The following is a 12,144-nucleotide window of genomic DNA, read 5'->3' on the forward strand; positions in this document are numbered from 1 at the left end:
GATAGTGTGTGGTGTTCCTTGGAAACTCTTGAGACTAGAAAGTGGCAAACACTCGGCTGAACTTTTTGAAAGCAAGATGATACAACTTAAAACAGTATTCATAGATACAGCTATTAACACATTCTAAAGATAGTGCATGACGCTTAGAAAGAAATTAAATCATTTGCTGAAGTCTGGATTTGGGTGAAATTCCAAGTTATTGTCCGTGTCATTATTCATATGAATAGCGCAATGAAATAACATGCGAAATTATGTTTGAGTGATAAAATCTTTATAGATCAATGAACAATAGATTCTTATGAGAGGATGTACGGCAATGGAAGCAAAGGCTGCCCATATTTAGTGCAAGCAGAAGAAATAAATTTTTCGTTTTCTGTATTAGGCGCTCAGTTTGGCCTCAAAATTGGGCTGGAAAACACATGGAAAACTACTGACACAGGCTTGTCCTGCTATCAAAATAGCCCAAATTAATTCTTATTCCTCAGTTTGGTTCATAAAATAAAACAATGGGAAAACTTTTAGAAACATCATAAACGTCAATTTTGGTGGAAAACGCCAATTTCCGCAGTTTTAATGGCCGCAATCGCTGGAAAATACGCATTAAAAATATTAAAAAAGGAGCACGTTGATGGTTTTTAGGGAAACAAGTGCTAAATTTTTAACACGTCTTTTCTTATATATGCTTCAATTCCTAATTTTAAGTTTGAACCAAATGCATGGGATTGGTGATGCGCGTAGGTTTTCCCCTTCCTTTTGATGTCTCGCCCGAACAAAGCAAAATAGCTTTCCCAAGAAAGATGCCATGTAAAAACTCAAAATATGTTTTTTTTCATTTTGGAATTCCTATTCCCATATTACATGAAATGAATTCAAATAGGGCCCTAGACATAGAAGAAAAGTCTGCGAAAAATTTCACATCAAACATGTAAAATCAAATAAAACTGCTATTTAGTTTATAATCATAATATATTTGGATGCAGAATATTAATTAGTAATGTCTGCAAACATGGAGAACGCGACATCCCAATGTTGGATATGCATTGCAGAACAGATTAAATCTGTCATTGCTTAATTTATGCTTGGCCGCCTTATAAATTTTTAAAGCTCTTGGAAAGCCGTCGAGCGGCCAGAGCGGCTGTTGTCTGAGACAGCTGTCAGCCGCGTGCTCTGAAATTGGCACCTTAAGCATGCAACTAAAACGACGCTGGGTCCATTACTATGCCGTTACCTTAAAAGTCGAGAAAACAGAAATATCCAGTTGCTCATTTGGCAATGATAAATCATTTATTTCTGCAAAGCTTACGACGGGGAATGGCACTCTCGTCAAAAAGGCCCGCGCGTTCAACCCTTAAAGACTGGCGATATCATAAAGCCGTAAGGCGAAGGCTGCCCACCGGCTCGCACGCTCTGGCGTCAACGAGCCGCAAGGAATAGAAACTAAGAAAGAGCGGTAACTGAAAAAGCACCGTATAAGATCGTATAAGCCAAGCGTACATGGAAAAAAATATTACAAATTAATGCAAGCGACTACATTGAAATAAAAATTTGAAAAAAATATTACAGAAAATATTACAAATAAAACACGATTATTACAAATAACAAAATTGAAAGAAACAGCATTTGCAACTTTGTTATTTGTAATATTTTGTTTATTTGTAATATTTTTTTTCATGTACCGTTGCCTTATATGTTTCTTCTTTCAATTTTGTATAAATTTTTGTAATACTTATTCATATCCCAAACAGCGAGACCGCTAGGCTCCCATGTGGTCGCCAGGCTTTGTTTGGTTCAAATCAGTCCTGCTCTGTGGAATTTCATTTATAATTTTTGTTTCCGATTACAACAAATTCGGAATAAGAATTAATCTTTTTATAAGACTTTTTCTTACACAACAATCAAAAATTACAACTCTGAGAAACACAACACGAAAATCGTTCTATCATTCTGTTTTTCGTGGGGACTTTGCCTGTGCCGGCGAACGCTTTTGCGTTCGTGGGACCGCCGATTTCACAGATCCGTGAAGAGGGGCGCTTATGATTTCTAACCTCGTTATCGAAGTAGAAATTGAAACCGATATCTTATCGAAGCTAATGATAGTTCGTTCTTCTTAAAATTCAAGTCAATAGCTTAATTTTCAAGGCCGTTGCAAAGAAAAGAATCCAAATCTCTGCTCTTCTCTGCCCCCTCCTGGATATGCTCTAACAAATGCTCGATCCTCCGTCAGAAGTGCACCCTAGGGGCGTATTTATATAGCCTCAAGCGCGTCTGCTAACTGCAAAGATCTTAACATTCGAAGAAGTCAGTACGGCGAGACTAGTGTTATACTGTTCTCGCGTTGTTGCGAGACCAGCGTTTGCGCCTGTCTTCGACCACGCGAGACAGTAAATTTGCCTGTCTCGCCTCAGCGAGACAGTAAATGCTGTCTTTCGGAAATGTGCAGTTCTCGTTGTAACTTGTTCTTTCCACTCTTTTTCAAAACTCCGTTATTTTGCAGTTATCCACGGTGATTTTCGCCCTATGGATGTTTTCCCACGTCCTCTTATGGCATGTTAATGTGACACGTTGTAGGCGCCAGTTACAAATGTAGTTTGACTATTTTCAAACACTGCTCTCGCCTGATGCAGACGCAAAGACTGCTCTCGCTGCGCGACGACAGCCCAAAAGACTTGTCTCGCTGGCGAAGACAGCGAAGGACTGTCTTCGCTTGGCGACGACTAGCACAATAGACTGTCTCGCGGCCGAGACAGTTCATACTTGTTTTGAATTTTTTCAATAACAGTATTGCATAATCCTTTCTTGTGAATTTTGATATGATCTATCTATGCTTGGATATTCTTTAGCATTTTTTTGGATGGTGCCTACAGATACCCTCCTCCAAAGTTATTTCTAGACTCATTCTTTTATAGAGGAGCATGCGGATCTTTGGCATAAGATGATTTTACTTATGATCCCTTCAATTGCCTTGGCTGAATAGACTTCGTTATTGAAAGCTGACTTCGGTAAATGGCTTCAATGTTTAACCTCCTGCTGCTCCCTGTTAGTCTACTTCCAGTTCTTCGTAGAATAGCTCTAACCTCCCGCTCTTTACACTTGTTCTCTATTACTAGTTCGTAACCCAACATAACACTTCGTCTTACTTTTTCTACGTCTATCTACTTATTACTTTTCTCTGTTTCTCTTTATCACTACCTTTTGTTTTTCGCATCTATTATTTTTTATTACATTTTCCATCCGCTCGTCTTATTTCTTCTTCTCTTCTTCTCCGGACGTCGGTTTTTATACGCTTTAATACCGTTGTCGATGCATCTTGAACTTTGAAGTTGCATACTTGCCTCTTGCTTTGAATTCAGCGTTACCATTTTAATTGGTATATCCATTGCCAGAATCCTCAGCTGTTATCCTTAAGAATATTCAGATTAATTATTCTCCAGAAATTCCTGCTGAGGGTGCGGCAATTACAGTTTAGACTCCGGCTACCCATTTGGAGTATTCCATCTGTTCCTGTGCAAAACAAAAATTTACTGTCTCGCTTTTGCGCGACGACAGCAGTTTTCTGTCTCGCTGTCTCGTGCTGAGACAGTGCCGTTTTCATGTCTCGCCTCGTGGCAGACAGTGTTTTCTGTTCTCGCTTCGGCGAGACAGAGTTGCTCTGCTCTCGCCTCAGCGAGCAGAGTTTCCTGTGTCTCAGGCCCGCCTGCTATTTTTTTTTATTAAGTCGGGACTTAGCGGTTTTTAGGGTTTTTTCACGTCGATGTTTTTGCCCGATTTTCAGGCGATTCCTTGGGCCGATTTTTCGAAGTCACGATTTTCGACCAGTTCTTTCACCTCTTTGTGCCGATCTTGCGGTGGCTCGTGCCTCTTGTTGCAGTCTGTTGAGATTTGCACGCTCGATTTCAATAGGTTCTGCCTTCACTCCTTTTTTTCTCCAAAATTCTTGATTTTTTTTTCAACTGTTGACTGTGCATTGTATGATTTCCGGCCCATATTTGGCTGATTAATTTTGCATCGTTTGATTTTCTTGCTCAAAATCCTGACTTTTTCGTTGGGCTTCCTTGCAGATTCACATACTCATCATCGTCAGCCACGTAGAGTCTATTGAGCTCGAGGAACCCGAGCCATTCACCTGTTCCCAAGAGGCCTGCAATCTCTCTCTTTTTTGAATTCCACAGCAGCGACTTTTGAACCAAACAAGCTGGCGACCACAGTGGGAGCCAGCGGTCTCGCTGTTTTGCTTATAATAATATTACAAAATTATTACAAAATTGAAAGAAAGAAACATATAAGCAAGGTACATGAAAAAAAATATTACAAATAACAAAATATTACAAATAACAAAGTTGCAATTCTGTTTTCTTTCAATTTTGTTATTTGTAATAATCGTGTTTATTTGTAATATTTTCTGTAATATTTTTTTTCAATTTTTTTTCATGTACCTTGCTTATTTGTAATATTTTTTTTCATGTACCTTGCTTATACGATTCTTCGGTGGCTTTTCAGTTACCGCCTCTTTCTTGGTTTCTTGCGCTCGTTGACGCAGAGCGCGAGCGTGGGCAGCCTTCGCCTTACGCTTTTGTATCCGTTCTTTAAGGGTTGAACGGGCCTTTTTGACGAGAGTCCATTCCTCCGTCGTAAGCTTTGCAGAAATATGATTATCTTGCCATTGAGGCAACTGGATCATTTTCTGTTTTCTCGACTTTAGGTCCGCATAGTAATGGACCCCGTCGGTTTGTTGCATGGCCTTAGCCAATTGTCGAGCACGGCGCTGACGCTGTCTCAGACAACAGCCTCTGGCCCTCGGCGCTTTCAGGCTTTAAAAATTTATAAGGCCCAACATAAATTAAGCAATCAGATTTAATCTGTTTCTGCAATCATATCCAAACATTGGGATGTCCGTTCTCTTGTTCAGAGCATTACTAATTAATATTCTCATCCCAAATATATTATGTTATAAACTAATAGCAGTTTATTTGATTTACTGTTTGTGTGAATTTTTCGCAAGGACTTTTCTTCCCCTTATGTCTAGGGCCTATTTGATTCATTTCCATGTAATATGGGAATAGGATTCCAATGAAAAAAACATTTTTGAGTTTTTCATGCATTTCTTGGGAAAGCTATTTTTTTGCTTTGCTTCGCACATCAAAAGGAAAGGGAAAACCTACCGCATCACCAATCCATGCTTTGGTTCAAAACTTAAAATTAGGAATTGAGCATATTAAGAAAAGACGTGTTAAAATTTTACACTTGTTTCCCTAAAAACCATCAACCTCTTTTTTTAATATTTTTAATGCGTTTTCCTAGCGATTCCGCCTTAAAACTCGGAATTGGCTTTTCCACCAAAATTGACGTTTTATGATGTTTCTAAAAAGTTTTCCCAATTGTTTTATTATGAACCAAACTGAGGAATAAGAATTCATTTGGCTATTTTGATACAGGACAACTGTGTCAGTAGTTTTCCATGTGTTTTCCACCCAAATTTTGAGCCAAACTGGCCCTTACAGAAAACCAATTTATTTCTTCTGCTTCACTAAATATGCAGCTTTGCTTCACCATTGCCTACATCTCTCATAAGATCTATTGTCTTGATCTATAAAATTTTATCCTCAAACATAAATTTCCTGTTATTCTATTGCGCCTATTCATTAATAATGACACGACATAACTTGGATTCACCCAAATCCAGACTTCACAAATGATTTATTTTCTTTCAACGTCATCCTATCTTTAGAATGAATGAAATGTAAATAGCTGTATCTATGATACTGTTTTTAAGTTGTATCATTGCCTTCAAAAAGTTACCAGAGTGTTTCCACTTTCTAGTCTGCAAGAGTTGCCAAGGAACACCACACACTATCACTGTTATATATAGCGGCAAATAGCCCCACAATAGCGGCGCTAATAGTGTTAGATGTCCCTTCCCGCTACGCTATTACCTAATAGCGGTGACATATTGCGAAATATGCGCTTTCCGCTCACAAAAGCAGCCGACAACGCGCCATAACGGTAAATAGCGGACGATTGCGTGCAATATTTGCTTTTTAACCGCTACTTAAAAGCGGTTTGAGATTTTTTTTTAAATTAAACCCGACCCTCAACCATTGCATCCCACCGCCTCCCGCGATTTTCGGCAGACTCCCGCCGCCTCCCATAACCTTTGACACCTACCTCAACACTTCCTCTCACCTCCTTCGCCGTGAGCTCCTCCTAGTGTAGTCCTCTCATCGCTCAGCTCATCTTCTCGAAGACGAGGACTCTTTGACTCCTCCAGTTGTCATCGGTATTATACGACGGTTATATGTTTATTTCATATTTAGGATCTCTTTAAATCATAAAATGTGCATTTTTAGATTTTCTAGATTTTTCTAATCTTTTTTTTTTATATTTATACATATCTAAATTAGACCGCTATTTGACCTTGCACTTTTTACCGTTATTTTGCCGCAATAGCCTCAAATAAGCCTTAGCGATGCCTCACCGCTACGCGACGCTATCCGCTATCGATAACCTTGCACACAGTTAACCAGCTTAATTGCAATTTTATGCCCACAATTTGTGCAGCAGACTTCGACATATCCCGTACACAGACTAATGGTCAAAAGTTTATTGGGTCCCATGAACTAGACTGGATATGGGGTTCGCTGATAGTGGAGAGAATCTTAACATTTGTTTCGGCTTCTACTTGATTGAACTTCATGGAAGTTCTTCATGGAAAGGGGAATCTCTCAAGCTCTTCTGTTCTCTACTTTTTATCCAAAATCTCTTCTCATAGATTGTTGAACCTTAATGAAAGAACCACTGAAGTGAAGTGCATGCATCTTTAGTTGTGGGTATGTGCCATCCGATTTGAGTTGACGTGTGAAGTTGGCTTTAGTTTGAATGTCGTGGAAATTGCCCCATTTTTTTTATAATCTTTGGTTTGAATGTCATGAACCAGTAAATGTTAATCATATGAAACTCATTTATTTATTTTGTTTTTCAGATCGGTAGCTGCCAAGGAGTTCAAACCTGATGAGTTTCCTTGTTAGGGGTTCTGCTCGAGCTCTGCAGAACTGTTCTTTGATTCTGAGTTTGCTATTTCCAAAGATTTGCAACCTGCAGCTGCTTTAGCCTCAATCAAAGTAGTTGAGGTACTTAAAATTATGAGAACGGGAGTTAGTTCTTTATTGAGCCGTATAGTAGTAAAATGTTACTAATTTTGTACTTACTTTTGGTGAATCGTTTACGATTAACCAGTTGTTATTTACTGTATTGGTTGCTGCGCTCTAACATCAAGATCTGGTTAATTATATTGTACAACCATATGATTAGGAACTATGAAGTTTATGAAGAAGCTTTGATCGCAATTAGCTAATTATGTCGTTCGTCTTCCAAGGATTTATCAGTGCCCTATCATTTTCTTTTATTTTACGTGCTTTCTCTTGTAAGCTGTTTCAGTTATCCATAAATTAACAGTGTCTTGTGAGTGACTACTCTAATATGAATAGATTTGGAAATTATTCCTAGTAGATAAATTGTTTGACATGTTGCACAACAGTGGGGTTCAAAGGAATCCGAATTATACGTGCACATCTTTAATCAATTGCTGCCATATACGAAAATGAACATGAACATCCGAGCTATTTGTCAAGTGTTGTCTTGCTCTTCTTTCCCCACGTGATTCTTTTTTGGTGGATTTGAACGGTTTGTTTTCGAACCAAAGAGGCGTGGAACATTGATGAAAACAACAAGGTAAAGAGAGAGATCCAACATGGGTGAGCTGGAACCTTTCATGATGATGACGCGTTCTCTTTTTATATCCATGCGGTGGTTAATTCTAAAAATGATCAAAGGCGTGCGAGAGGACGTGGTCAAGGCCTTGGTCTTATTCTTAGTATCTCGATGCTCGTGCGATGGAGGTTGCTATATTGCTGATGGATTAGATAGTGAGCTGTAAAATAATGAAATTAAAACATTAAGAAAACTCAAGGATGAAATAAAGAACTTGGGATTTTCTACGCTTAGAGCATTCTGTGTAATGTGATGTATGTTCATCCGAGGACCGACTGGCTGAGAATTTTTGGATTTTTGAAATTATAATAAAATCAATATTTATGTCTTTATCACTCTCGTATAACTCTTATCTGAGTAGAACGGGCTCTTTTTTTTTTTTTTCTTTTTGATACAGGAGTTTGCTGAGGTGACAACGAATTCTATCCATTTTCTTTCACGGATTTTACCTTGAAACCAAACGTAAATACTCTAATTTTGTTTGTATTAGATAATTAATATGAAGAGCTAATTTTTTTATGTTGCCAAAAAAACAAGGATTAAGGAGGCTAATCGCTCTATTTTTTTTAAAATGATAATTTTAACCTTTTTGGAAGTAGGCAAATTTTCTAAGGTGGGGTTAGGCAAGTAGAACTCAAAATTAGAACCGGGATAATTTTTTACAGTGTTAGTCCATTGGAACTAGAACTAGAATAAAATTATATAGTGTTAGTCAATAAGAATGGGATAAAAAGTAGAACTGAGATAATTGTAAAAATTTATCCCACTTTTATTAAATTTGTATAGAAAAGAAAGAGTTCTAATCTCTTAAAGCGTTCCAAGTTTTAAGCGAGAACTACACGATAAAAAACTAGAACTTTTTTTTATATTTTATTTCTCCATCATCTTCAAACCACACCATAAAATTAGATCACATCTCTTCTTATTTATTCCCTTCTATTCAATGTTATTCTACTTTTTATTAAATATTTAAATTGTATAATTAATTTAAATTTAAAAATTATAATATTCATGTTTTATTAAAAATTATTAAAATTGAGAGATGATGGAATGATGTGTGGTAGATCGAATAAGAAAGAGAAAAAGGGGAAAAAGTTGTCAACTATAAAATTTTCTAGCTAACTAACACAGGGATAACTAATATAAGATAAATTTAATTAAAATTGTCTTTCATCTGAGCCATAAAAATATTCTAATTTTGTGTTATTTAAATAAATGAATGTTAAGAAGCTAATAAAAAACAATTTAAATTATAAAATTAATAACTTATCTATTATATATTATATAGGAATAAAACAATAACCATTCTTGTTGTGAAAACTAACTTATCATGTATTAGCATGAATTCAATGCTAAAGAGGGAGAAATGTTCTAATAAAAATTTTAAAAGACATTTAATTAATCATTAATCTCAATAGAGATTGGCAACTACGGAAAAAGTAACAATATTCTCAATAATACTATATAAAGTTTTCAATTTAGCCAAGACTAGATAATAGAAAATTTTCAATGTAAAATTCAAAATTACAAAAAGAAAATATAATTTTTCCTCCATCGAATAAAACTTTCTCCATGAAAATATTTCCACACAACACAAATATATTTCCATCCACGCTATCTTCCCCTCCGTCTTTTCTCGCCAAAATATCTCTTTATCTCGTGGTTGAACTTTGAAAAGGTCTCCCTATATCTAAGTACCCATTTATTTATTCTATTTATTTAAACTTTACATTAGTTATCTCTGTGTTGGAAATTACAAGGCTACGCTAAACCCCTAAAACAACAAGAAAACACAATAGAGAAAAATACACTAAGATTTATGAGGTTCGACAAACTTGCCTACGTCCTCGGAGTCACACAGTAAATTTCTTTATTACTTAAAGAAAAATACAATCTTACAAAGAGCAGATCTCAAAACACCCTTGAGATCTCTCAATCAAAACAACAAAGAGAGAATCTTTCTCTTTTTCTAAGCACAAGATTTTCAAACTGAAAATCTCTGCAATAAATGAGAAATCGCCGCTATAGTGATTCTTCTAAATAAATTGAGAATTCACCGCTACATGGCTTGAGAAGAATCCGCCATCAAAGAAAATCACGAGAAGAAGAGATCAACACAAGATTCTCGAGCTCTGGGTTCCCTTTTATAGGGAATACCCTAGCGACAGGCTGTCGCTGTCCTGTCTCGACCTCGCCTACCAAGATCTCGCACGCGCTCAAGCTCGCCTGTGTGGAGTTCGCTTGCCTCAACCTCGCCTGAGTGGAGCTCGCCCGCCTCAAGTTCTCTTGCATCGCCTTGAGCTCGCCTGGGTCGCCTCGAGCTCGCCTGCTTCGCCTCGAGGTCGCCTGCTTCGCCTCGAGGTCGCCTGCTTGGAAGGTTTGGGTCTACACCTCAAGTCCAACAATCTCCCATAGCTTTCCATCTCGACCATAGTTTTCCATCTCCTGAAAGCTTCAAACACTTCTGACTCGTGCTTCAGAAAGTAGAACCACACTTTCCGAGAGTGATCATCGATAAAAGTCACGAAATAGTGTTTCCCACCAATGTACACGATGGTGGTTGGTCCCCAAACATCTGAGTGAACGAGCTCTAGCTTCTTATTCTTTAGGATTCTGTCACTTGTCTGAAAGCTAACTCTCTTCTATTTTTTAAGTATGCAATCTTCACACATGTATATCTCCACTGATTTTAGGCCTCGGAGTTCTCCTTTTGTGTGCCTGATCTTAATCCCCTTCTCACTCGTATGACCGAGTCTCTGGTGCTTTAAATTCGAAGTCTCATTGCCTGCTGTAACTATGATCAAATAACGTGCACCTTCTGTCATATATAGGGTACTAGTATTTTTGCCTCGGACAATCATCATTGCGTCTTTTGAGATCTTCCAATCATCTCCATGGAAGATCGTAGTGTAGCATTTGCCAGCTAGCTGGCCTACTGAGATTAAGTTCTTTCCTAGGTTGAGAATATGTCTGACATCCTTCAGCTTCCATACTGACCTGTTCAACTTAATTTTCACTACACCTTTGCCTATGATAGCACATGATTGATTATCACCAAGATATACATATCCAAGATTTTTGGGGACATACTTTTTGAAGAATTCTTTCTTTGAAGTAGCATGAAACGATGCTCCCGAATCTAACACCCAAGATTCCTCCATGCTCTCTAAAGAACATATCAATGCATCATCTCCCCTGAGGTAGAAGTAATATTCACATCTGCCTTCACCTAATTATCTTTCAATGCACTCTTGCACTGGTTTTTGTAATGCCTGGTTTTCCCACAATTTCCAACACTCGATGGTCTTTGAGCCATTGGGATTCCTGGATTTGGACCTTCCGTCCTTTGATCTACTTAGGTGGTTTGATCTGCCTCATTCGTTCCCTCTGGTTGAATTTCTACCTCTTGACTCTGTATATAATACTGAAGAGGTTGGAGCTTCACCCGACTCTCTCTCTGTCGGATCTCCTCACTAAGAAACAGATCACGAACGTCATCGAACTTTAACTTGTTGCTTCCTAACGAGCTACTCACAACCATAACTGTAGCGTTCTAACTTTCTGGTAGGGAAGACAAGAGTACCAACGCTCGATTTCTTCATCAAACTCAATTTTAACTAAGCTCAATTGTGTTGTGACCGTGTTGAGTTCATTTAGGGGTTGTGCTATTGATGCGTCTTTCTCCTTTTTTAGATTGAATAACCATCTCATCAAATGAACTTTAATTGCGGCTGATGAATTCTCATACATATTGTTTGTCGAAAATTTTTCAGTAAAACAAATGAAGGAAAATTGATCTGTATTTCTTTAATCTCAGTTACAATTGGATTTCCTGATTACAAAAAGGAGAAGAATGATCTGAATTCTCCCCTTTGTTTAATTCTGGGTTCTTCACGGTGGCGATGGAGTGCCTCCCTCGAATGCTCGCGTCGAGTTTGCTCTCCGTTGATGATCCGAACGTCTTGATTCACTAAAACATGGTTTTCTCCTCACGATTTGACGTTGTGGAGAACTCTGAATGAGTTTAAAACTCTATGAAAGAGTTGATTTAACCGAAATTGGTCTATAAGCCAAGGATGAAGAAAGCTCCTGTTGCTGATCTCCAAAGCTCTAGCAATTCCCCCCAAGATCTCTTCTTTGCTGCCACAGAAAATGCTCCAGATCCAAGATCCGAACTAAGTTAATTTCTTAGTTATTTATAAGGGATTAAGGGGTGTAACCGTTCCCTTAATTCGCTCCTAAGTGGGGTTAATGGGATATAACCACCCCTTAAATCACTCCTGAGTGGCGTTGTGATCTCCTCAAATCGTGGGAAACGGTTTTGAAACCGTTCGGCTTGTGTTTGAATGAGTTAAACGCAAAATCCGTGTTCTGGTGTGA

At 37.9% G+C, this 12,144-nt stretch overlaps 1 long non-coding RNA gene across 1 annotated transcript; it reads left to right on the forward strand.

Annotated features, from left to right (window-relative positions):
- Positions 4,461-7,348, forward strand: LOC109846426. The gene is made up of 2 exons (XR_002248501.1): positions 4,461-6,824; positions 6,977-7,348. It is a non-coding gene; the product is annotated as an uncharacterized LOC109846426 (long non-coding RNA).

This window comes from Asparagus officinalis, chromosome 6, assembly GCF_001876935.1.
Source record: "Asparagus officinalis chromosome 6, Aspof.V1, whole genome shotgun sequence".
In the NCBI taxonomy this organism is placed as follows: Eukaryota; Viridiplantae; Streptophyta; class Magnoliopsida; order Asparagales; family Asparagaceae; genus Asparagus; species Asparagus officinalis.